Below are 23,143 nucleotides of genomic sequence, written 5' to 3'. Positions count from 1 at the left end.
ATCTGTAAAATGGGGCCAATGATACGTACCACTCACCTACTCACAGAGATGGAAAGGACTGAAAAAAGGTATGCAGTGCATTTAGCACAGTGCCAGGAACGTGGTGGAAGCTTAGTGAATGGCAGACACGTCTACTCAAACCCCTGCACAAGTGTATGCTCCCAGGATGGGAAATGTAGGCTCGATTTTTGAATATACTGACTATGAATGCTGAATGGCCATGGGAAAGCATGTGCAAACCTGTCCAAGTGACTTCCTAAGGCATCAGGGCACTAAGACCACTCTGCCCCTGGCTCTCTTAAGGAGTCTTTGGAATGTTCCATTAATGCCAAGAGAACTGAGAATATACCATTCGTACAAGAAGCAGCACTCTCCTTTGCAAACTTTCTTAAACAAGATGGGGAAATAGTCTTCGAAACGAAGAAGTGTATGTCTTCAGAGACCGAGCACATGTTGATGAGGTCCCAGGCCTGGACTTACAGAGCAATCCAGCAGGGTCAGAAAGAAAAGAGGATCTGGTCATTCTATCAACGATAACGACTAATTCATTTTCAGCCCTTCACACAAGTAGAAATAACCAAGCCAATTCTGAATTAATCATTTGCCCATATCTGGAAAAGTAGGCTGGATACTCCTTTTATTTTATGATAGTGACTTTCAAGATACACAACAGAGCTTTGAACTCTGAGGGAGTAAGGATTATTTTACCCACATTTGAATCCCCGACAATGCTCAGCTCTAGTACCAACCAAATAATTAATTGAATGAGTGAACCAATGAGTGATTTGGGTTGAAAACTAACACATTTTCACATGCTCTCATGGGAAGTTTTCTCTGGTACAGGGGAGAGGTGTGGGACTAGATCCCCGGAACAGTGCTGTTCAAACCTGATTATAATTGAAAACCCAGAGGAAATATTTCAAAATGACAGATACCCCTGCTCCTGATCCTTACTTTGCACGTCTAAGGTAGGAGCAAAAATACTCCTCGAAGACAATTCAGATAATCAAACTGACTTGGGACTCACTGTCTCAGGGAAAGAGCACGGGGGGAATACAGACCCTCAGGCCAGGTGAAGGTCACCGAAACCTCAGTCAGAATCCTGAAAATCAGGAGATCAGCCAAATGGGCACTTCAACAACAACAACAACAAAAAAGCAGTAGATTTCAAATATTTAGGAGTTGTGACAGATCACTAGTCCCAGCCGTGAGAGAACGGGCAGGAGTTCTTTGAATTCAGTAGTCACCAGAGGCTTATCAGGTAAATGTGCTTAAAGCAATGATGAATGACGTCATCTGTCACTAGTGGGCAGATTTTTCTCTGGTGATTTCTGTCGCCAAGTGCATAAATGGAAAGGGAGACTTACTGAGGTAATTAGAAGGCAGACTGGCAACTGAGATGATTGTTTCCCAAATTTGCTTAACTAGGAAGGAAGGAATGGTACCAGATATGGAAGGACAGTAAGGAGTAAGGGGCTTCAGACACCATGTTCTCACTGAGTAGCAGAGCAGGGGTGTGGAAGGCTGAGTGGAGCTCTGTGCATGGGTTATTTCACAAATTAAGGTGCAAGTTTGGGCAGCAAAGCTTCTCCCAGACACCTCAAGCTCGGGGCCAGTGCAGGGGTGGACATGTGACTGCACCTCCCTTATCTTTACCCCAAGGTGGATTCCCCAACCTCAGGATGCTTATCAGAAGCTCGGCCAATTTGAAAGAATTCAAACATAGGAGGAAGGAGATTCAACATCCACCAGAGAAATGCTTGATCAGATGATGAGTTATGGCTCAGAACTACAGATGGATCCCACTAGCTCTCATTTCCAAAGGCTTCTCAGAAAATGACGGCCTAGACATACAGCCAGGGAGAGTTAACAAAGATGCCTGTAGAGATATCCAACCCAAGCAGAGTCAGAAGGCAGGCAATTTAGGCAGGGAGGCAAGCATCCGCTGTGGGAGTCAGCCAATCTGGATTCTAGTTGGACTTCATGGATTCTAATTCCTATTCTGCCCTTTGCCGGCAGCATGAGCTTGGACAAGTTAGTTAACTTTTTGAGTCTGTTTCATTTGACAAAAAAGAGTATCTAACTCCTAGCGTAATAGGGAGGAACAAACCTGACTCCATATTAGATCTGTTCCTTTAGTTCTAACCCTGTGCTGTTTTCTATGCTTAGTCATGCAGGTTCTCACCTTTTTTAAAAGAATGTTACCTATAGTCTGAAATACACAGAATAGCCCATTCTCAAGGCTCTGACTTTTAAGGGTGTAACACTTTTCCATTCATATAGAGATAAAATGCTGTGGAACAGAGAATAAGATTTGTCTTGTTGGAGGTTTACCGGACATTGTGACCTGACCTATGTGGACAGCTGCAAGAACAAAGGATTCTAGCATCAAGAAGTTTGCAGCAACCAACCACACCCTCTCCCCTTTTAAGTATAAAAGGAGCCTGAGTAAGTCGGTTTTCTAGGACATTAGTCCGCTGTCTTCCCTGTCTGCTGGCTTTCCAAATAAAGCCATTTATTCCTTGCCCCAATACCTCATCTCTCACTTTATTAGCATGTTAAGTGGCAAGCAGAATGAGTTTGGACTCAGTAAAAATAGGGTTGTTGTGGAGGTTAAACATGGTAATGATTGTGTAGTGTGCAGCTGAATGCTTCCTGACTCTTAGATATATGACCAGAGGACGTTCACCATCTGCTGGGAGTCCACCTCAATCACCAGGTCTGTGTGTTGGGTACATAAAAAAATGACACTTCTTCTCAAAGCTGAGGTACCACTTAACAGGGTAAGAAAGATCAGAGTTCTATTCTCCATTTGTTCTTTAATGACTGAAATGAAGAGTGGCCCTGAAGAAGCTAACTTCTTTGAGATCAGCTGATCAACTTTTTTTGGCCCGTGTTTGGTCGCTCATTCTTCAGGACATGTGCCACGTAGCTTTGTGAAGTCAGTCATCTGTGGTCCCATAAATCGATAGCTCATTTACGTCAAATGTGTCAACAAGTTAACAAAAAGACAGCAGGCCTGGTTCTTCTGGCACTTGTAGTCTCTCTGGCAGCTAATTTACAAGCTTAATTGAATCATCAGCACCCAATTAAATTCCTCCTGCATCATGGCACAAAATGCTCATTTTTATTTTCTTGATGGAAGAGGAGTAAAGGAGGAGGAGGGGAGAGCCATCACATTCTCACCCATGGATTTCCTTGAATTCGAATATGTTTCACTCTTGAATTCATCTAGTTTGCCAAGTCTAGTGAAGTAAGGAAATGTTATAATTATATTTCCTGGTCGCCTACATATTTATCTCCTTTGCTATAATCTCTGTTACTCATTAAACTCCCACTGACTCCATAAAGGTTAAAAAATTTATTTGCACAGATCCCAATATATGCTGCAGTCCCCAAGCGCCCATGAGCCGGCAGCTTTTGCACTGAATCCCATCCAGAGAGGGGGGTTTATCATTTCTGGATGGGACCTGCCAATGCAACATTAAAGTCTTTGCAGTCTCAATGCCACCACCAAAAATCAACTGCTCTGTTGAACAGGGACAAAAGGGACAGTTCTCCCGCCTGGAAGGAGGTTGAGGTAGGAAGCTGTATCACCCAGCTGCAGCTTCCAACGACCTACTGCTAGCACCACTGGCTGCCTGTCTCAGACCTCCCTGACACACTGTCCACCAGCTAGGACACAAAGACAAGCTGAGAGCACCACAGTCTGCACCAATCTCGGTTCTGTCTGAGTTCCGATTCTTGTCTAAGGCTCCTGTTTGCAAATCCAATCCTGCCCTTTAGACTTGATGTTCAGAGGAGAGTGCTCCAGGCCTCAGTAAAGCCCTTCGGTCAGGCTCATACTTCCAGCTGTCCCAGTCTGGTCTACCTCAGGGATGGTTTAAGTTTAAATTCCCCAAAATGAGGCCCTGAGACAAGGATGTGGATACAAGACGGTCTCAGGAAGAAACTGTGAGAGATGGGAGGAAATTAACAAGAAAGAGTGTATTGATGAACAGGTTACTGCGTGGACAACTTGTAGTCAGTCGCACTTGGCACTGCCCAGGAGATGGCATGCAGATAACTCAGAGTTGCCCCATGGATGAGTGAAGAAGCTGGAGAATTTTGCCACAAGCTTCCACCTCTCCTCACTGGTTGAGGGTGCCTCCTGCAGCAGGACCTCCCTGGGGCATCCAGCTTGCCCTGTAGGCAGACTACATTCTGCATGCAGAGAAGGCCTTCAGACAAGGAAGATGAGAGGCCATGGGGTATCCACTGACTTCCTGGTAGACTGAGGGGACATAACAAGGCACCAGGAGTCTGCAGTAAGAACATTCTCCCAGCTGAAAAGAGCACAGCCTTACCGGTCACCAGCTGAAGAGACAAAACACCAGTGGGAGACAACATTAGGATGATTTTCATTCCCTTCCAAGAACATCTCAGACAAGAGTGACATAGATGAACAGACTGAACCAAAGAAATGGGCCACAAAATGACGGTTATGGGTTGGAGTCTGTCTATTGTGGGGACAGAAAACAATGGTTTGAGGAACTCTTGTTAAATGCCGAGCAGCTCACAGGATTGGCCTGCATTATTTATTCTGCATATGTTTATAATAGCATGGGTTATTGTGTTAAATTCTCACCATGATGATGTGAAATAGACACTGTAGCCCCATTTATAGATGAAACAGCTGAAGTTTGGAGAAATTAATTTACCAGAAGTCACACTGTAAGTCATGAAACTGGGCTAAGACCCTCCAAAGCCCTCCCTGTTTTGCTGGGCCACAGACTTCTTGTCTCCCCTAAGCTGAGACTGGCCTACTGATGAGGAGGAACAGATAATCTGCTGCCTGCAGGAATCTTAGGGACTCATAACAACACCACCCATGCTAAATATCTCCATTCCTGGATTGTAACTGATGCCTAAAATTCCATGGTCATCAATTCATTCTTTGGGGACAAGCATAAAAAAAAACACACAATTCTCTTGGGAAATATAGCAAGTAAATCCATTAGACTCTGAGCTAATCTAGGGCAAGGACCTTATGAATCATCATTTTCTCTCCAGGGCCCAGCACAGAGCTTGGTGTGTTTAAAGGTCCTTAGTATTTATCTGTTGAATAAACGAGTAAACTGCAGTGTGAATAAATTTAGGAAATAAATAGATGAAGGATATAAAAGCTAAATAGAAAAACAGAAAAGAGTAAATAATGCAGGCAAAGAATTCCCCCCATTTCTCATTAATCCTATTAACCCAGAAATCCACGTACAAACTTTCCTTTTGTTTCCTTCATCGCTGCAGCTAATAATTACAGGCTGCCCGCTATTTCCTCAAAGTCCTCCTGCATGTATTTACCTTTTAAGGCCTTAATAGGATCCTCGAGTCCCCTCTAGACGTGCTACCCAGAAGGAATCGACTTCTCCTGTCTTGTATTTCACTGTATACTTATTCCCTACTTAGAATTGGCCCTAACACAGAATAGAATGAGATACGCAAGTGGGATCTTCAAAAGGCAGTTGCTGACCTTCGCTCTGAAGAACGCCTGAGCTGGTGAGAAAAATGTTCACGACACTTGTTAAAACAGAAAGGCAGACGTTACTCGAGACCATCACGACAGGTCTAGGGATTACCGCAGGGGGGTGCTGCGGCAGGGGAAAGAGATTGGGCTTAACTCTGAATGACAGCAAGAAGAAAGTGTGAATTTACAGCCAAGGAGCAGGGTTCTGCGGGATAGGATCAGTGGATAGAAAATTAAGAGAAAATACGAGGGGTAAAGGGGTGGGGGGCTCTGGCTAAACTGACTTATGGGATTCCTGCTGACGGCAGGCCGGGGCGCTCAGACATCAGCTGGAGGATGGTAGGGAGTGGGAAATTTGGTCAGTATCAGGGGTGATCAAACAGTGAGGGTGGGCGATTCTGGCTAAGCTGACTTAGCAGGATTCCTGCTAAAACTGGGCTCTTGGGGACCTGCCAAAGGATGGGGAGTAGTTGAAAAAGAGCTCAGAGGAGCCTAACTAGAGTTGTTCAAGGAGAGAAACTTTGTCATTCCTACCAACCAGATTTGTCTTTTTTTTTTTTTCATTGAGTTATAGTCAGTTTACAATGTGTCAATTTCCAGTGTAGAGCACAATTTTTCAGTTATACATGAACATACATTTATTCAGTCACATTCTTTTTCACTGTGAGCTACCACAAGATCTTGCATATATTTCCCTGTGCTATACAGTATAATCTTGTTTATCTATTCCACATATGTCTGTCAGTATCTACAGATTTTGAAATCCTAGTCTGTCCCTTCCCACCCCCCTCCCCCCAGCACCACAAGTTTGTATTCTATGTCTATGAGTCCGTTTCTGTTTTGTATTTATGTTCTTTTTTTTTTTAGATTCCACGTATGAGTGATCTCATATGGTATTTTTCTTTCTGTTTCTGGCTTACTTCACTTAGAATGACGTTCTCCAGGAACATCCATGTTGCTGCAAATGGTGTTATGTTGTTGTTTTTTATGGCTGAATAGTACTCCATTGTATAAATATATCAGTTCTTCTTTATCCAGTCACCTGTTGATGGACATTTAGGCTGTTTCCATGTCTTGGCTATTGTAAATAGTGCTGCTATGAACACTGGGGTGCAGGTGTCATCCTGAAGTAGATTTCCTTCTGGATACAAGCCCAGGACGGGGATTCCTGGGTCATATGGTAAGTCTATTCCTAGTCTTTTGAGGAATCTCCATACTGTTTTCCACAGTGGCTGCACCAAACTACATTCCCACCAGCAGTGTAGGAGGATTCCCTTTTCTCCACAGCCTCTCCAGCATTTGTCATTTGTGGACTTTTCAGTGATGGCCATTCTGACTGGTGTGAGGTGATACCTCATTGTAGTTTTGATTTGCATTTCTCTGATAATTAGTGATACTGAGCATTTTTTCATGTGCCTATTGATCATTTGCGTTTCTTCCTTGGAGAATTGCTTGTTTAGGTCTTCTGCCCATTTTTGGATTGGGTTGTCAGATCTGTCTTTTTCTCTTCGAGATTATCAAAAACCTCAGAAGCCCACAGCTGCTAGAGGGTGAATTTTAAACTACGACAAATATATCAGATTATTTTATTCCAGCTCCAAAAGTTCTGTGAGTCCTTCTAATTCTCAATCACAGCATTACAAAGAGTGAAGTAAAATAATTTCACAAATTAAGAAACTGACCCAGCAAGTGGCAAAGCAGGGATTTAAATGTGGCAACTGAGACTGAATTTAGTGCTTTCCACTCCACTAACTGACAGGGCACGGGAGTGTTAAAGGGTAAAATCATGACTCACAAATTCAAGAGAACGCGTGTCAAATATTTTATTTTTAGTCGACTTAATAATGAGAGAACCAGTAAGATGTTATCGCTGGTTCAAAGGGGAAGCTGAAGGACACACATATAGGTACTCAGGAATGTGCGAGAAAATATTCTACTAGATACAACACAGCCCTCTTCCACAGGAAGGAAATCATATGCATCTTCACTGGACAAAATCCATTTGCATTTCTATGACGGGAAATCATTTGCAGCACCACCAGATTAACTTCCACCACTCCAGAATTGCAAAATAGCGAAAGATAGTGAATGGCCCAGGCCCCTGTATAATAATCCTGGAAGGATTCTCAGTCAAGATTCAGGTTCCAGCAAAAGGATTTCAAGCAATATTTGGCCCCTTTCAAACGCTTTCACAATTGTTCCTGCTCGTAGCAAGACAGTTCAGCTAAGACAATCTACCTAGAAGCCCTTCTAGTCTCTTTCCTAACCTGTTCTATTTCTTCGCCTACTTTAAAATGAGAATCAGAATCCTATCCCAGGGTCCAGTTCAAGGAACTCTGCCAACGCAGGAAAGAGATCCTGTGGAGATACCTAGAAACCATGGGAACCTCAAGCTGCAGCAATGTTTAACAGAGCAAAATCACAGTGCTCAGCCTCCCCACTCTCAAAGAGCTCTTGCCAAGGGCTAATCACTCAGATAGAAAGGAAATAAACAGCCTCATCAGGCAGCCTGGCTTGCTGGTGATCCTCAAAGAACAAAAATGAACTTAGAGCAATTTCTGAACGCGAGTCAAGAATTCTGTAGTTATTTCCTTCCCTATACGTTTAGATGTGTACATCAAAACCAAACATCTATCTCAAGGTATTCCTGGGTGACGTAGGAATGATGGGAATACAAGAGGAGAAGTGGGGAATGTTTGGGGTCTGGCTACCTGTATTTCAACATGGAGCAAAAGAACACAGTGCTCATCTGAGGATAAGGTTGTAAAAGCACATTTTAGGTGCTGCGTCCAGTGCAGCTCGGGACCGTGTCTGAGGACGGGTGATTCAAGGCTTAAGAAACAAAGAGACAAAGTAAATAGCAAAGATAGGACCAGGGGACTCAAGACCTCATGGATCCAGTCCCGAAAGCCTGGTCAATGTCATATTCATTAGGAGTATACAGCTCAGAAAAAAATGCAATCAAAGAGGTGGGGCTTTAGATATTCCATGCCATACGGCTAAATTCTGCTTACTGTTTAACTGATTAATTTCAGGCCTATCCCTTCCAGGAACAATCACCCTCCTCAGGGTATGCAAAATTTCTAAATCTATCCTGTTATTGCCTCCGGGACATCTCGAGATAGCAAATATTTCCCCTGGGCTTAACCACATGCTTTCATGCCAGAACAAAGTTCTGTTAATGGATGATCTGGCTTTCCAGGGCCACCCATTGTTTCACCCTAAGGAAATATCTGCCTTCCTTCGTGCCCTTAGGGTCAATCTCAGGATTTCCCACCACAAATTTTCTTTAGCAAGTTACGTGCTATAGGTTATCCACTGCGTAAAACATTAAAACAAAGCACATGTGTGCATTTTAAGCAAGCAAGTGTGAATATAATATTTTAAGCTCGTGGAAATTTAGGTGCGGCTTGTTTTCCAGCTGTTCATTTTGCAGCGGCTTGTTTCCCAGCATTTAGGAGACATTTAAAGGAGTGCAAGAGAAAGGAAGCCTGAGACAGACGGAATCAAGGAAGACTCTGTGCTGGGGGGGGGGGGGGGGTGGACACAAGAGCTGGGTATTTAAGGACAAGCAAGAGTTAACGAGGTCAAGGAAGGTGGTGCAAAAGGACTTCCTGCCTGGGGACAGGCTACTGCAGCTGCAAATAATTTCCAGTTACGGCACCACAACTCCAATTAATCTCCTTGGCCTAATTCTCCTTTCTCCCCAATTCTTCACGTGGACAATCAACTGAATCTTGTCCACTGCAGAGACTGAGGCAGCTAAATGTTATTGAACTGCTTCACTGGAGGATTCATGGGGTGCCACCAGGATGAATGTAGTTGCACGATGGGCAGAAGAGGATCCTGAGAAACAATCTGTCCTAAATCAGAAAGAGTCAGCGAGGCTTCCCGGTCAATGGAGCAGAGTTAGAGAGTGAGGTTACTGTGACTATTAGACAAGACAGTATGTAAAATCCTTGATCCATGGTCTGGCCCTTAGTAAGCCTCAGTAATGGCTAGCTAGCTATGAGGCTCTCTGCCTTGCTGCCCTCTCTGAGTACATCCTGGGAACATATTCTATTTTCTTCAGTTTCTACTGGGGCATTTGATACCCCAATGACATTTGATATCAATCATTTACTTGGTAGATCTTTTCATCTATAATACATTATCAAAAAACAAAAACCTTCTCATTAGTAATAAGTCTTTCACTTAAAAACTTATTTTCATCCATCTAGAAGGTCACCAGTTAACAGTGTTGTTTCAGTACTGTAAAACCACTGTACATGCCTCCACTAATGAGATGCTTTTAAAAACAGCAGCTCTGTAAATCTCCCAGTGCCACATAAAGGACTTTTATGAGACTACTAGCTTTCTGCAAATAATCACCTTAGTGATACATCTAAATGTAACTGTAAACACTCCGTGGTGCCATTCAACCTCAGCAACACGTGAGTAGGGAAAAGCAGAAAGGATAATGGGCTCCCTCGAGTGAAACCTGAAATTATGAAAAATGGGAAAGGCTTTGTCTGCTAACTAGACAGGATCTATAGAATGGGCTACTTGGAGGCAGGGTAGCCTGGTGGGTAGAAAGACAGACTTTGGGATCCAGCTTAGACCTCAGATCTTAACCTCTGTGGGGCTGCTTCCTTTTCAATGACATGAAGGTCGTGTTCAACACTGGTCAGGAGGAATGTGAGAATTCACCGAAGTGAAAGCATGAATGGAAAGTGCTTGGCACATAGGTGGCCAATGAACTGCAATCTATTCTCACCATGATCATTAGATACATACAGGATATGCCAGACCCGGAGATGCTTGGCTCTATCCCTTCATAGACATTAAGAGTCACTTTTTCCTGGAGAACCAGTGCAGTAAGGATTCTCAGCAAATGCTTTGTTCTCTAGCACAAAATAGTGCCTCTAAGTGCAAACTGAAAGGAAGATTTTTCTCAGGACTTACATACAGTTATTTCATTTTAGGTCTGCTCACATGAGGATTTTGTAATAAGATTTCTTGCTAAAGGCTCAGGCATGAGCAAGGAAGCACAGCGTTCCCTCCAGAAAGTGTATTCCTACACTTACTTCTCAGGGCTCCATCTGGAGCGCATGTTTGGAAATTTCCATCATGCCACCTGGAATCTGTTTTGCCACAGGGGGGGAAAAAAAGAGTAGCTTATTTGAGATGATGCTGTGCAATCTAATTTTTTTTAATCAGACAGGCTCCAGAGGTGAGTATAACAAATAGCAATCTTCAAAAACAAAGCTCAGACACTTCCTTCCAGGATACGTACTGATCCATACGGTCACACACCTACACACACAACTGCAGACCATGGCATCCATGCCCAGCATTACACCCAGGGAGAAGAGTGTTGGAGTTAGTGCGTGTGCGTGTCTTGCTTTTTTTTTTTAATGATGGTATAGATAAGCTAGTGGAAGGGTGTTTGGGGAAAAAAATTAAAAAGATGAGATGATTCTCACTCCATCTATATTTCCAAGTAAATCCCCAGGCAAAATGAATCAGCTCTTCAAAGATGTTTTCCATCCAAGAGCATTTTGAGATTCTGTGACGGGTTTCACTGTGGAATCCCAAACTGATCAATTAACTACCTTACTAGAACTTTGTAGTCATCTTTCTTCCAGTAATTGGGGGGGTTATGCCCCCTGCTAATAAACTTTGAAAATCAGCTTTAGAATATACGGCATCCTCCAGCCAGCAATGCCCTTAGAATTCACCTGTCTGATCCCCTTAATTTAGAGATGAGGAACCAAACTCTTGTCAGTCAGGCTACAGATGACAGAAACCTCCAGCTCAGACGGGCTTAAAGCAACATGGAAATTTGTTATTCAAGTAACTTGCTTCCAATATGGACGGAAACAAAGTGTTTAAGGAACAGCATCTGGCATGTGTCTGTCTCAATACCTGATTCTACTTGTCTCCAATGTATTGCCTTAGTTTTAGACGAGACTCTCTGAAGAAACAAAGATGGCTGGCATGACCTCCAGTCTAGAACTCCAACAGGAAGAGCTCTCTTCCTCAGAATTTCAGCAAAAAGACCTAGGGCTCACACTCACTGGCCAATTGGAGTCACAGATCCATGCTTTCATGTACTTGGAGTAGATGGAACATGCTAGTGGTGAGACCTGGGCACATGCCCACCCCAAGACCACGGGCTAGAGGGTAGGAGTAGGTCACTGAAGGAAAACAAGGCTACTGTCAAGCTAGAATACAGATGAGTACATATTAGGCAAAATCAACAGCCATTATTACAGGCATCAAGAAGAACTGTGGCTTAATCCAAATCATACAGTTAATGGAACACAGATCTCCTGCATCATTCTACACTGATGTTTGCCCAACTAGGGGTAGAGGAACCATTACTAAAAGGAACCAGGAAATAACTCTGAGTCAGCAGATTCATACCAGGTTACCTGAACAGTGTATACGTACACGTTGTCAACTTAGAAAATATATGGTGACAGAAAGAAACTATGAATTTAGCAACACCTTTAACATCATTATTCATCACAAAGATCTCCACATACTTTTGAAAAACAGCCTTTCAAATAAATATCAGAAACTCTACTAACTTAGTCTACAGACAATGTTTGGTGCCTGGATGGACTCAGACCCTTTGTAATAAGTGGTAAATACTTCATTAGGCTCACCCTGCCCAGAGAATCATTGAGAATTGTTGTTCTGATCCTAGCCTTGCCAGAAAGAAAAGCGATGTCTTTGGCAAAACTCAAGTTAACAATCTCAGAGACCACTCCATGGAGGAGACAGAACTTGAGGGCTACAGGAAGAGCACGATTGCAGTACTGAGAAGAGGGAAGGCTACCTTCCCTTGATGGGACTAGCAGGAGTGGAGAACGTCAGGAGACCAGCCTGCGTGGAGCAGAGATGGAGGCCGGGAGGCAGTGGTAAGTCAGATTTGAGAGACTCAGGAAATCAGCTTCTGGCTTCTGTTTCCGTATATCCAGTGAACATGTATTTTGATTCAGTGCTGGGATGCTTACAGGTTCTCACATGGACAGATATTAGAATAAACAGAGTGATAAGCCACAAAAAGAAAAGTCTTTGGCTTTGGCTAGGAAACCAGTTATCCTGATCTGTAGTGTTTGTGGAATTATAATAAATTAATTTTGGGGTATCAGTCTTAGCCTAAAGATAAACCATTTCAGGTTCCACTGAATCTCACTGTGTGATGAGCAGAGAACCATCCCCTTTGTTACCAATTTACATGAAAAAGGAAATGGAGGCTCAGAGTGGGACCTGCTACCCAGAGCAACAGAGGCTCACAGTCCTGCTCTTATTCTGCTGAGAACTTCCTGGCACTGTGTAATCGAGTTTTAACACTTAGTTCTTTGACAAGGTCTTTAAACTGTCATAACCATTCGCTGACCTCAAGGGGCCAACAAGATGTTGGTATCGTGACTCTTGATAAGACATACGACTAACACCATCACTGCTGCTCTTCATCCTGACTACCTGAGTGGTCCGCCCCTGGGCCTTGCACTGGACTGCTGGAAGGGCCCCAGCCCTTGATCATGAGGAAAGACAGGGAAAATAAAGTGAAGTAAACCCAAAACTGATGGAGCCACAGACCATGCTAGATCCATTCTCATTTATTTTCTCATTTAAGCCTTGCCAATACGCTGCACGCTAGATGTTACTGCTTTTATCTGAACAGAATGAGTTTCAGAGAGGCTAAGGGACTTACTTAACGACACACAGCTTGTAGTGGCCTAGTTGAGAGGTCTGGGTCCAAAGTCCATGCACTTTCCAATAGAGTATACAACTTAGACAAATCAGGGTTGGGGTAGTAGAAGCTGCAAAATGGTTTTGTCTATTATTACTCCATTATTAAAGTGAGAAATACCTGGGACCTTCAATAATCTGCCCACCTCTCACTTCTTAGACATATTCCTCCAGTGTAGATGATCGATCATCAACTTATTTCCACCCAATTTTATTCTGAGCTCACCCACTGAGACCCTCCAGCGTGCCAGCCTGTAACGTACATAATTTCATTTCATTCTCACGAAAACTAAATAAAGTGGGTACTACGTGTCCTTATTTAACATACGGGAAATCTAAAGAACAAGGAAGTGATGAAGTAACTTGCCCAAGGTCCCACAACAAGGAAAGTACAAAGGTAGAATTCCCGCCCAAGTCTGGTTCTAAACCCAAGCTCTCCCCTGAATGGCCGGCACTCAGCCATCGCTAGCACCTGAAGGCAGCCTAGCCACCAACCATTTTTGTGCAAAACCACTTGCCACAGAGATTTTCAATTAGGCTGTGAAGGGCCACTGCCAGCTGAGCATTCGGAATTCTTATTCAATTATAAACTTTCCCAAAGGAACAGAGACTCCAACAGGTTTCCTTCTTGCTTTAGGCACCAGCTGCCAAATAGCAACGGGGCGTTTCCTACAACGCTGAGTGACAGTGAAGTTGCCAGGTGTCATTAAACTGTCACATCCTTTCCTGGAGCCCCAGCAGTCTGACAAGCTAATTGCCAGGTGTTGAAATCAACAAGTTTCAAAAGGTTTCGCAATTAACCCCCCTCTGTCTCTTGCAGCCTTATTGCTGTTTCAGCTGACGCTACCCTCACTCTCTATTCTCACGGCTCAAAGGCTTCTTGTGTCGCTGGCTTGCAAGTCCGGGAAACCCACATTCATCTTAGCGTGGTCAGTGCAAAAGCACAATCAGGGAAGTCAATCAGCTGCAGCAAACACTCCTTAAACCTTAACTTGTATTCCCAGACATCTCAATTCCCTTATTTGAGGCTGAAAGTGTGTTGGAAATATTCTTCCCCAATTAAAAATTATAATTTAAAAAACCTTTAACATTCACAGATAAATTTATAATATTGAAAACTACATTTATTTGCATTATCTAGGCTATAAATCAACCCTGTGAGAAAGATGAGGTGGTATTTTTAGATCCAGGTAGCATAGTGATTATCAGAATATTAAATAGAAAATGATTTCTTGACTCCTCTTTCAGTGCTCTTTTCTTTGGGAAAAATTGTCTTCAGGTATTCTCCAGAGAAAGTGGAGGGTGACCAACTGAGGCTCAAGGAGTTGGTGCTCAGGAATTGAAGGAAAGAAGTAAACTTCTGGAGAGAATTCTGACTTCCTGCAGATCTAGTCCAGTGCCCCAGCCAATCATGCAATTTTAACAACCCCAGATTTTTTATCCTGTGCCAGGACATCCTCAGATGCTAGAAACAGAGTTTAACAAAACTGTCTTTGGAGGCTCACAAACCAGTTGTTCAACAATGATCTACTGAAAAAGCTGCCATTTTAGAGAAGGATGTGCAAGATGTGTGGAAACGCAAAGGAGGAATAAAGGGGAAGACAGGGAAGAAAGTCACCCCAGATAAAGGAAGAGCATGTACAAAAAGTAGGTACATTTGGGAACTCACCTGAGTAGATCTGAGCATCTTATTTGGTGTGACTGGAATGAAGCTAGATATGTAGGCAGGAATCAATTCTGAAGGGTCTTAAATATCATGATAAATTATTCCATTATTCTGAAGCCACAGGCAACCAATGAAGACATTTCAATCACTGAAGAAATCTGAAATTATTTTAACTTGCATTTTAGAAAAGTGCCTCTGATGGGAGTGGACAAAGTGGATTGGGCAAGAAGAGAGGTGGGAAAACCCACTAGGAGGTTATTAGAACAATTCAGATTGTTTGGAATGGTGTAAAACTAAGGCATCCACGGGGGGGATGGAAGGACAAGGACTGAGTTGAGAGGTGCTTAGGAGACTGAATTAGGAGGAACTTATGATAGATTAAAAAGTAGGGGCTAAAGACAGAAAAGGCAATGATGACTCCCAAGGTTCTGATTTCGGTGACTGGAAAGAGTCATGCATTCACTAGGGAAGAAGAGACTAGAGAGGAAGATGAAGAACAGACTTATAAACTTGTCAGGTCTGCGAATCATCAGATGGAGGCCTATGGACAAGCAGCGCTGGACTTCCAGAGAGAGATCAGCGATACGGAGTTAAGGATTGGAAAGCACTCAGTGTTCTGTCAGGAGTTGAAGCCAAAGGCAAAGATGACACTACACACTGGGAGGGGGTAAGAGTGAACAGATGAAACCCTGGGACATAACAACACTGAGGGGAGGAGCAGAGGTCCTAGAAGTCAAGGACAGAGAGAGGTCAAGAAGCAGCAAAGGTCAGTGAGCTGCACAGTGCTCATTTCTTTTAGCACCAGAACATTGCTGCTAAACTTAACAAGTTCCTCTGCAACGGAGTCTTGTTAAATTGGAGAGGAAATAGTAGGGATGGCTTTTTTTTTTCTTGGAGACAGGTTATTTCTTTTTATAGAGGCAAAGGCTTTCAATTGTTTATATACAAAAACATCTATTTATATCTCACTATGTAACTCAGGGAATCAGAGGTGGGAACAGGACTCCCAGAGATGGGAACATCTCTCTGAGCTTCAAATGCTTCCCACCATGAACTTGCTTTCCGAGACACCCAATTTGGAATGCCACTTAAAAATATAATAGCCAAATGCAAACTGAAGCCCCATATGGTCCTGTCTAGAGAGGGTGTTACAGTCGAAGTAACACAGTCCAACAGCCATAAATACTTTGAGAGTAATTCCAGTTATTACTTGAAGAACGTGGAAGGGAGCTGAGTTAGTGATACACCCCAACCTCCTTAATGCTTTTCCAGCCTCCTTCCTTTCTTGCACCTCAGTGGCTGCTTCAGAGCCGCACACTCCTATGCCCACAATTTCCTCTCGCACCTCTGATACTTCCAAACCCCAGAATCTACGTGGTATTTTTTTCTTGTCCTTTTGGCCTATGAACTAGACGCAGAGGCAGAACCCTCATCAAAAAGAAAGAGGGAGAGAGAGGAGCTGATCAAGCGAAGATCAGGTCCCTTCAAAGCAAGCACCGTGAAGTTCAGCAAAGGCTGGGAAACGCTCATTTCAATACATTTTGTCCCAGCCTCATCTAGCACTTTAAGCTTTTCAAAACACACTAATGTTTGTACTCTCACATGCTCCTCATTCCACTATTTCTAGGAGATTAGTGGGACTAACTACAATACCTCCATTTCTAGATGAGAAAACAGGCACTGAGATACCAAAACCCCTGTCTGAACTCACCAGTTTAGTCACACCAGAGCCAAACTGGACTCTCAGCAAGGTTTCCTGACTCCCGCCCAGAAGAATCACCCCAGCCACCTCTCCCTTCCTCAAGCACCATATAGCTCAGCCCCAGCAGATGCTCCCTGGCTGTGCTCGCTGTGGCTGATGGGAATGAATACGAGAGTGTGGATCCATTTATAAAACCCAGCATCTTAAGTACACCCCATTGTAGGGGAGGAAAAACAATTTTTCCTTCTACCCTTCTGAGTTCTTAATAAGAGACACCTTAATTAAAAAAACAGATTAACAGGAGGAAAACAAACAGAAGTTTATTAACACGTATAGCTGGGTGATACCCAGGGGAAAATGTGTAACTCAAAGAGGTGGCTCAGAATTCGGGCTTACGTACCGTGCTAATAGGGAAAGGGTCAGGGCAATGTAGACTTCTTAGGGGAGAGTACATGATTTTTAGGAAAGATGGATGAGCTCTCAGAAGAATAGGGAGGTGTAACAGTTTGTGACAAAGTGTGTCTGGATTCGATGCTGACTTCCAGTCTTCTCTCCTCCGACAAGAGTCAATCTTCCCTGGTTGATGAGAACCTTCAGGGAAGGGATTTATGAAAACTGAGTGCCTTCTGGAGGATCTGTCTTTAGGCAGGTAAGGGGAAGTTTCAAGAAAGCCTCTCTCTGCAGTTGCTATATTTCAAGTGCCTACAACTCAAAATAACCAGTGTGCCAAACCGGCATATTTTGAAATGGCATATTCTCTCATCCTTACCATACATAAACAAAGGAAACTAAATCCATGGAAGAAGAGGAAGGGGAGAAATGAATTCCATTTTCTCAAATTTTTACTACAGCTGTAGTCTAGGCACCCTGTGGACCCAACCAGTGACCTTAAAACATCATATAACTTCTTTTATGCTTGAATTTTGCATGCCTACAAATTTTGTTGAAATAATACCATTTCATGCCTCCTGCCAGACTGACAGCTCCCTCCCAACCCCATCATCTGCCAGATACACAAAATCAGGAAGGAAATGCTCAAAATGTAGCCCCCTCCCCAAAATAAATATATATGTATTATTACAAAATCCTGCATTATTGGACAGCATTTTGGTGGCCATTCTGCCTACCCTCCACCTTTTCTCATGGTAGCAAACGAAATTAGGTCTTCTACAGAATATTTTATTTCAACTCTTCCTAACTTTCAATCTACTTTAATTGAGAGATAGACAGGTAAAAAAAAAAAAAAGAACTAATTTTTCATGGAAGATCATACATCTGACAGATAGCAGCTTCTCTGCTACTGTGCTCAGATGAAAGGAGAGAACAGATAGTACTGAGAGCAACAGCAAAGTCAGGGACTTACTTGAAAGTAACCGTTGAAGCCCTGTTTACTCTGCCCATCTCGAGGGAATATCACTGCAAAATTAAAAATACTGTTGGAACTAAGTGCATGCTCAGAATGTAAGTAGCTGTTAATTTACTCTAATTAATTAATTACAGTAATGTCCTGATCTATGGGGAATTTCCCTAGAAAGAGAAATATGGTAAAAGACAGCTCTAACTCTGCTTCATCACTCACCCTGGAGGAAGTTCACCGCAGAAGGGCAGCCCCGGGAAATCTGGGGCAGGGGAGGCGTTTGAAAGAACCCCCCCAAGAGGAGCCCCACACCCGTGGTTCTTCGCAAGCGTCAGAACCCAGGGAGGGCTTGTTAGGCCACACACACTTGCTGGGCCTCCCTCGGAGTTTCTGACTCGCTTCCCAGTTCCCAGGTAATGCTGCTGTTGCCAGGCCAGGCACCACAGCTCAGCGCTATGGTCCTAGACCAGCTGGCCCACAGAGTAGGAGGCAGCGGGAGTTCTGGGAGTTCTGGAGTCAGCCAGACCTGGGTGTAACTTACAGCTCAGCTGACTAATTACAAGACCCCAGGGAAGTGCCTTAATCACTAAGAGACCCACTGCCCATCTGTGGATGGGTGACAGGAACTGCCCCCAAAGCTGCTGTGAAGAAGAGGGGTGCGTACAGCCTGACCCAGTGGGTAAGCCTCAGCAGGCTCCAGAGATGGGGACGGGCCACAGAAGCAGTGGCATCAGCACAGACACGTCCTTCCTCTGCACTCAACCAAGAGTTCATAAGGGCAAAACCAGGAAGGGATGCAAATTTACCCTGGCAGCTTTCCCTCTGTGCCCTTTTGGGTCCATTTTTAAAGCCCTGTTCTTAAGATCAGGATAAACTACAACATATAATAATGATGACAGTAAGGGACAACTGATGAGCACTTCCAAGATGCCGTGCACTGAGCCGAGAGATATACCGCATTTACATGTAAACCGCGTAACAAGCCTGTGAGGTAGGAAGCATCAACCCTACAAGGTAACTGGGAGGAAACTGAGTCTCAAACAGGATTAGTAACCTGCCGAGGCTTAGCCCACCAGTACGGGGCAGAACTGGGATTTGAACCCAGACCGGTCTACCTCCTGAGCCCAGGCACTAGCCGTGATGCTGTGGGCTTATTATGACAGTGGCAGTGATGATATCTGTCATTTGCTCTGAACTTGCAGCTTACACAGCACTTCTTTTCTCCATGATGGAGGCTGTCCTCCCACCGCCCTGAGGGATATGCAAGGAGAGCACTACTCTGCCCACCTTACAGACCCAGAAAGACAACACGTGGTGCAACTGGGGCTCAGAACTTCGCGTTCTGACGTTCACTGCGCTGTTTCTTCATTCCACACCGACATGTCCTGCTGCCATTATTTATCGTGAATCTACCTTCTTAGGAAGTGGCAGCCAGCTGGTCATAAGCGTAGGTGGTAAATGCTGGTCCCCGTCTCCACGCAGTGGAAAACCGCCTGGGGATCCAGCTTCAGCAGTGGGGGCCGTGGGGAGGCTGGACCGGAAATAAGAGAACTTGGGTTTGATTTGTGACTTTGCGGCTGACTCTCTGTGTGCCTGTGAAGGCATGGTTTAAAATCTCTGAGTAACATTATAAAAGCCTCAGCAGCCCAGTGATTATTTATGGGAATACGTAACAATGTAAGAGGAAAGGAAAGTCAGAAAAGAGGAGATGCAAGCCTGCGACCACCCAGTCCTCACACCTGTTTAAGGATCTACTCACACGTGTTGCCCAGAGGGTGGGGCTTTCCATTCCCGCAGACCTGGGGTAGATTAAAAAGTGACACATTTCAGAAGTAGTAACAGCTGTTAAGAGATGGCATATAAATCACACTTATGAGCATCTATTGTGTATTGGACCCTCTGATAGGGTGCTCCAAATAAAGGTGTATGTTTAATCTCATCCTTTTAAAGCACTGTGGGAGTTGTATCAAGGTTCTGGTCTTCCAGCTGAGCTTAGAGAAGTCAAGTTACCCCGTTAGACACAAACCTAGAGCGGACTGCTTCTGACCATCTCCCTTTCCATGATGAACTCCTAAAGGTGGGGAGGTAAGGGAGCCTGTCATTCATCTACCAGAGATGTACCTCAGTGGGTTCCACCCATCCTCGACAGCCCACTGTAAACACCTCTTCCCAGCTCTGCTTTCAGTCACTTCACGTTGACAGCTTGAAACCAGACGGGTGGGACTACTTCCACCAAGGAAATCAGCAAATGCTACAAAGCCGGGCTTCCCCTCCCGACCGAGACTTTACCAGCACGTTTATTGTCCAAGGCGTGGATTCCTTTTCAGTCAAGGCTGGTCTCCCAGGAGGCAACTGAGAAGTTACAAGGTATTAAACCGTTATTTAATATTTCTGGGAGGAAAACTAAACTTGCTTTGATCAAAAACTGTCTTGAATTCAAAAGAGGCCTCGTTCCTTTTCCGTCTTCACGCGATGAATGTTCACTTTCCCCAGAGCCCCAGCAAAGCACTGAGTGTTCGGGGACATTGTTCAATAGGTTCTGTTTGGCCTCTTCAGACCCCACATTGAGTTCAGAATATCAGCCCCAGAACAGAAAAGCATCAGCAGTGTCCTCTGCTCCACCCTAGCCTTAGGACCCAATAAACAGAGTCTACGAAAATGTCAGATGGCAAAGACAGAAAGATACCCCAGGATACTGCTTTATAGGGACTGTAAAGGGGGCCCTCCCTCTGGGCTCCTGAAAACAAAGCCGTCTTTGCAATGTTGATGCTGAAAGATGCGACGTTTCATTCCGTGGCTGGAAGTAGGGAAACTCCTGGGAGGTCGGTCCCTCTCCCTCTTCTCAGGGCTGCATCTCCCTCTCAGTAGGATGATTAAACTAATCAAAAGAGGCCTTTACTTTCTCTTGACTTCAAATCGCCCTTCACACTCTGCATGTTGCCTGGTGCTCATTACGAACCTGTATCTGCTGCTTTTTTTCTCAAACCTTCACAGCTATCAGGATATAAGAAATTCTGCTAACAGGCTTTTTTATTTTTTGCAATTCCACAAGAGCAAAAAAAAAAATGCCTTTTATGTTTCTTCATTTGATAAAAATAAATAAAAAGTAAACGTTTTTAAACGGCAGCAACAAAAACCTGCCTCCTGACTGTCCTACCTTCAGATGGAAGGCACCTTACTCTGGTGAAGAGTCCCTTCTTCAGCCTCTCCTATTACTCTTTCCAAGGATCACTTGTTTTTTCTGTTTGCTACTAAGCTCTACACTCACTCTGTGGTCTTGAAACCACATCGTCCTGCCGAGAAGACAATTCTTCATAGCTCAGTGGCCTGAGGGGGCTGCATTGCTGTGAAACAGAGAAAAACCTTGGGCAGAAGCTGAGCCCAGGCACAAACACCAACCAGAAGCCCAAAGTGTGTGTGTGTGTGTGTGTGTGTGTGTGTGTGTGTGTGTGTGTGTGTGTGTGTGTGATGTGAACGCACACCCGGACTTGGAGTATTTCCTTTTAAGAGATTAATTCAGGAAATAGAACCTGATTCTAATTCTCTAGTCTAACCTTTCGATGAAAGTTTGCTTTTTATTAAGAAAACATTTTCTGAGGGAAAATTTTTCTCATGAACAGAGCATACTGTTAGAGGACACAGAAGATAAACAGTTAAAAAATGAGAAGGACTACCCCCCCAAACAAACAAACAAACAAAACTAGAATCACTGCGGATGAAACCCAGGAATCTTGTATTTTTTTTTTTTTTAAGTTGACCAAATGCATCAATCAGGGTTCTCCGGGGAAACAGATTAGGAGACTGACTATCTATCTATCTATCTATCTATCTATCTATCTATCTATCTATCTATCTATCTAGGGAAAGGGAGACAGAGGAAAAGAGAGAGAGGGAGAGAGAGGTTTATTTGTTTTTTAAAATTATCTACTGTGATCCTGGGGGACTGGCAAGACTGAAATCTGCAGGGTAGGCTGGCAGGCTGAAAATTCAGGCAAGAGTCAATGCTGCAGTCTTGAGTGCAAGATCTGTAGCCCTGCAAATGGCATTACTTTATTCTTTTTTTATTTCTATGGCTGAGTAGTAGTATTACTATAATGCCATTTGCAGCAATATGGATGGATCTGGAGATCGTCATTCTAAGTGAAGTAAGCCAGAAAGAGAAAGAAAAGTACCATATGCTATCACTTATATGTGAATCTTAAAAAAAAAAAAAAAAGACACAAACAAACAGAAGCAGACTCACAGACATAGAAAACAAACTTACAGTTACCAGCAGGTAGAGGGGGTGGGAAGAAATAAATTGGGAGTTCAAGATTTGCAGATATTAACTACTGTATACAAAATAGATAAACAACTTCACACTGTATAGCACAGGGAACTATATTCAGTATCTTATAGTAACCTATAATGAAAAAGAATATGAAAAGGAATATATTCATGCATATGTATGACTGAAACATTATGCTGTACACAGGAAATTGACAACTGACTATACTTCAATTAAAAAAAAATCTGTAACCCTGAAAACTGCGGCATGATTTCTTGTTACAGAGTTGAGGCAGAATTCTTTCTTCTCTGGTAAACCTTAGCTTTCGCTCTTAAGGCCTTTCAAAAGATTGGATGAAACCCACCCACATTTTGGAAGATAGTCTGCTTTACTTACAGGCAGCTAACTGTAAATATTAATTGCATCTAACAAAAATACCTTTGCAGCAATATCCAGACTGGTGTTTGACCAAACAACTAGGCTCTACCGCCTACCCAAGTTGACATATAAAATTAACCATCATATCAATCAGTTGTATTGTGAAACCAAAATTGAGAACAACTGCCTCAGACTAGAGCTATTTTGGAGTTATTTACTAAAGTTTTTGTGTGTGCTTAAAGATAGCTTAAGTTCTAAGAAATTAGATAACTTGGACTATTAGTCAAAATAAAAATGTGTTTCTCTGTCTTTCAGTTAAAATGTACTTCCTAAGTACTCACCTTGTACCAGTCACTGCTCTGAGCACCTTGCAGATTATTCAAGGGTAATCCTGACCTCAAAGAGTTCATGTCCTAGTAAGAGAGGACAAAAGCTAGCTGCTAGTGTCAACAGCTCTTAAGGCTATGGAATTTCTGGCCTCCTTTGATCTTCCCTACAGTGATTGCTTCTAACCATTTCCACTC

This window comes from Camelus ferus, chromosome 11 (genome assembly GCF_009834535.1).
Source record: "Camelus ferus isolate YT-003-E chromosome 11, BCGSAC_Cfer_1.0, whole genome shotgun sequence".
NCBI classification, from domain to species: Eukaryota; Metazoa; Chordata; class Mammalia; order Artiodactyla; family Camelidae; genus Camelus; species Camelus ferus.
This window is presented reverse-complemented; position numbering follows the sequence as displayed.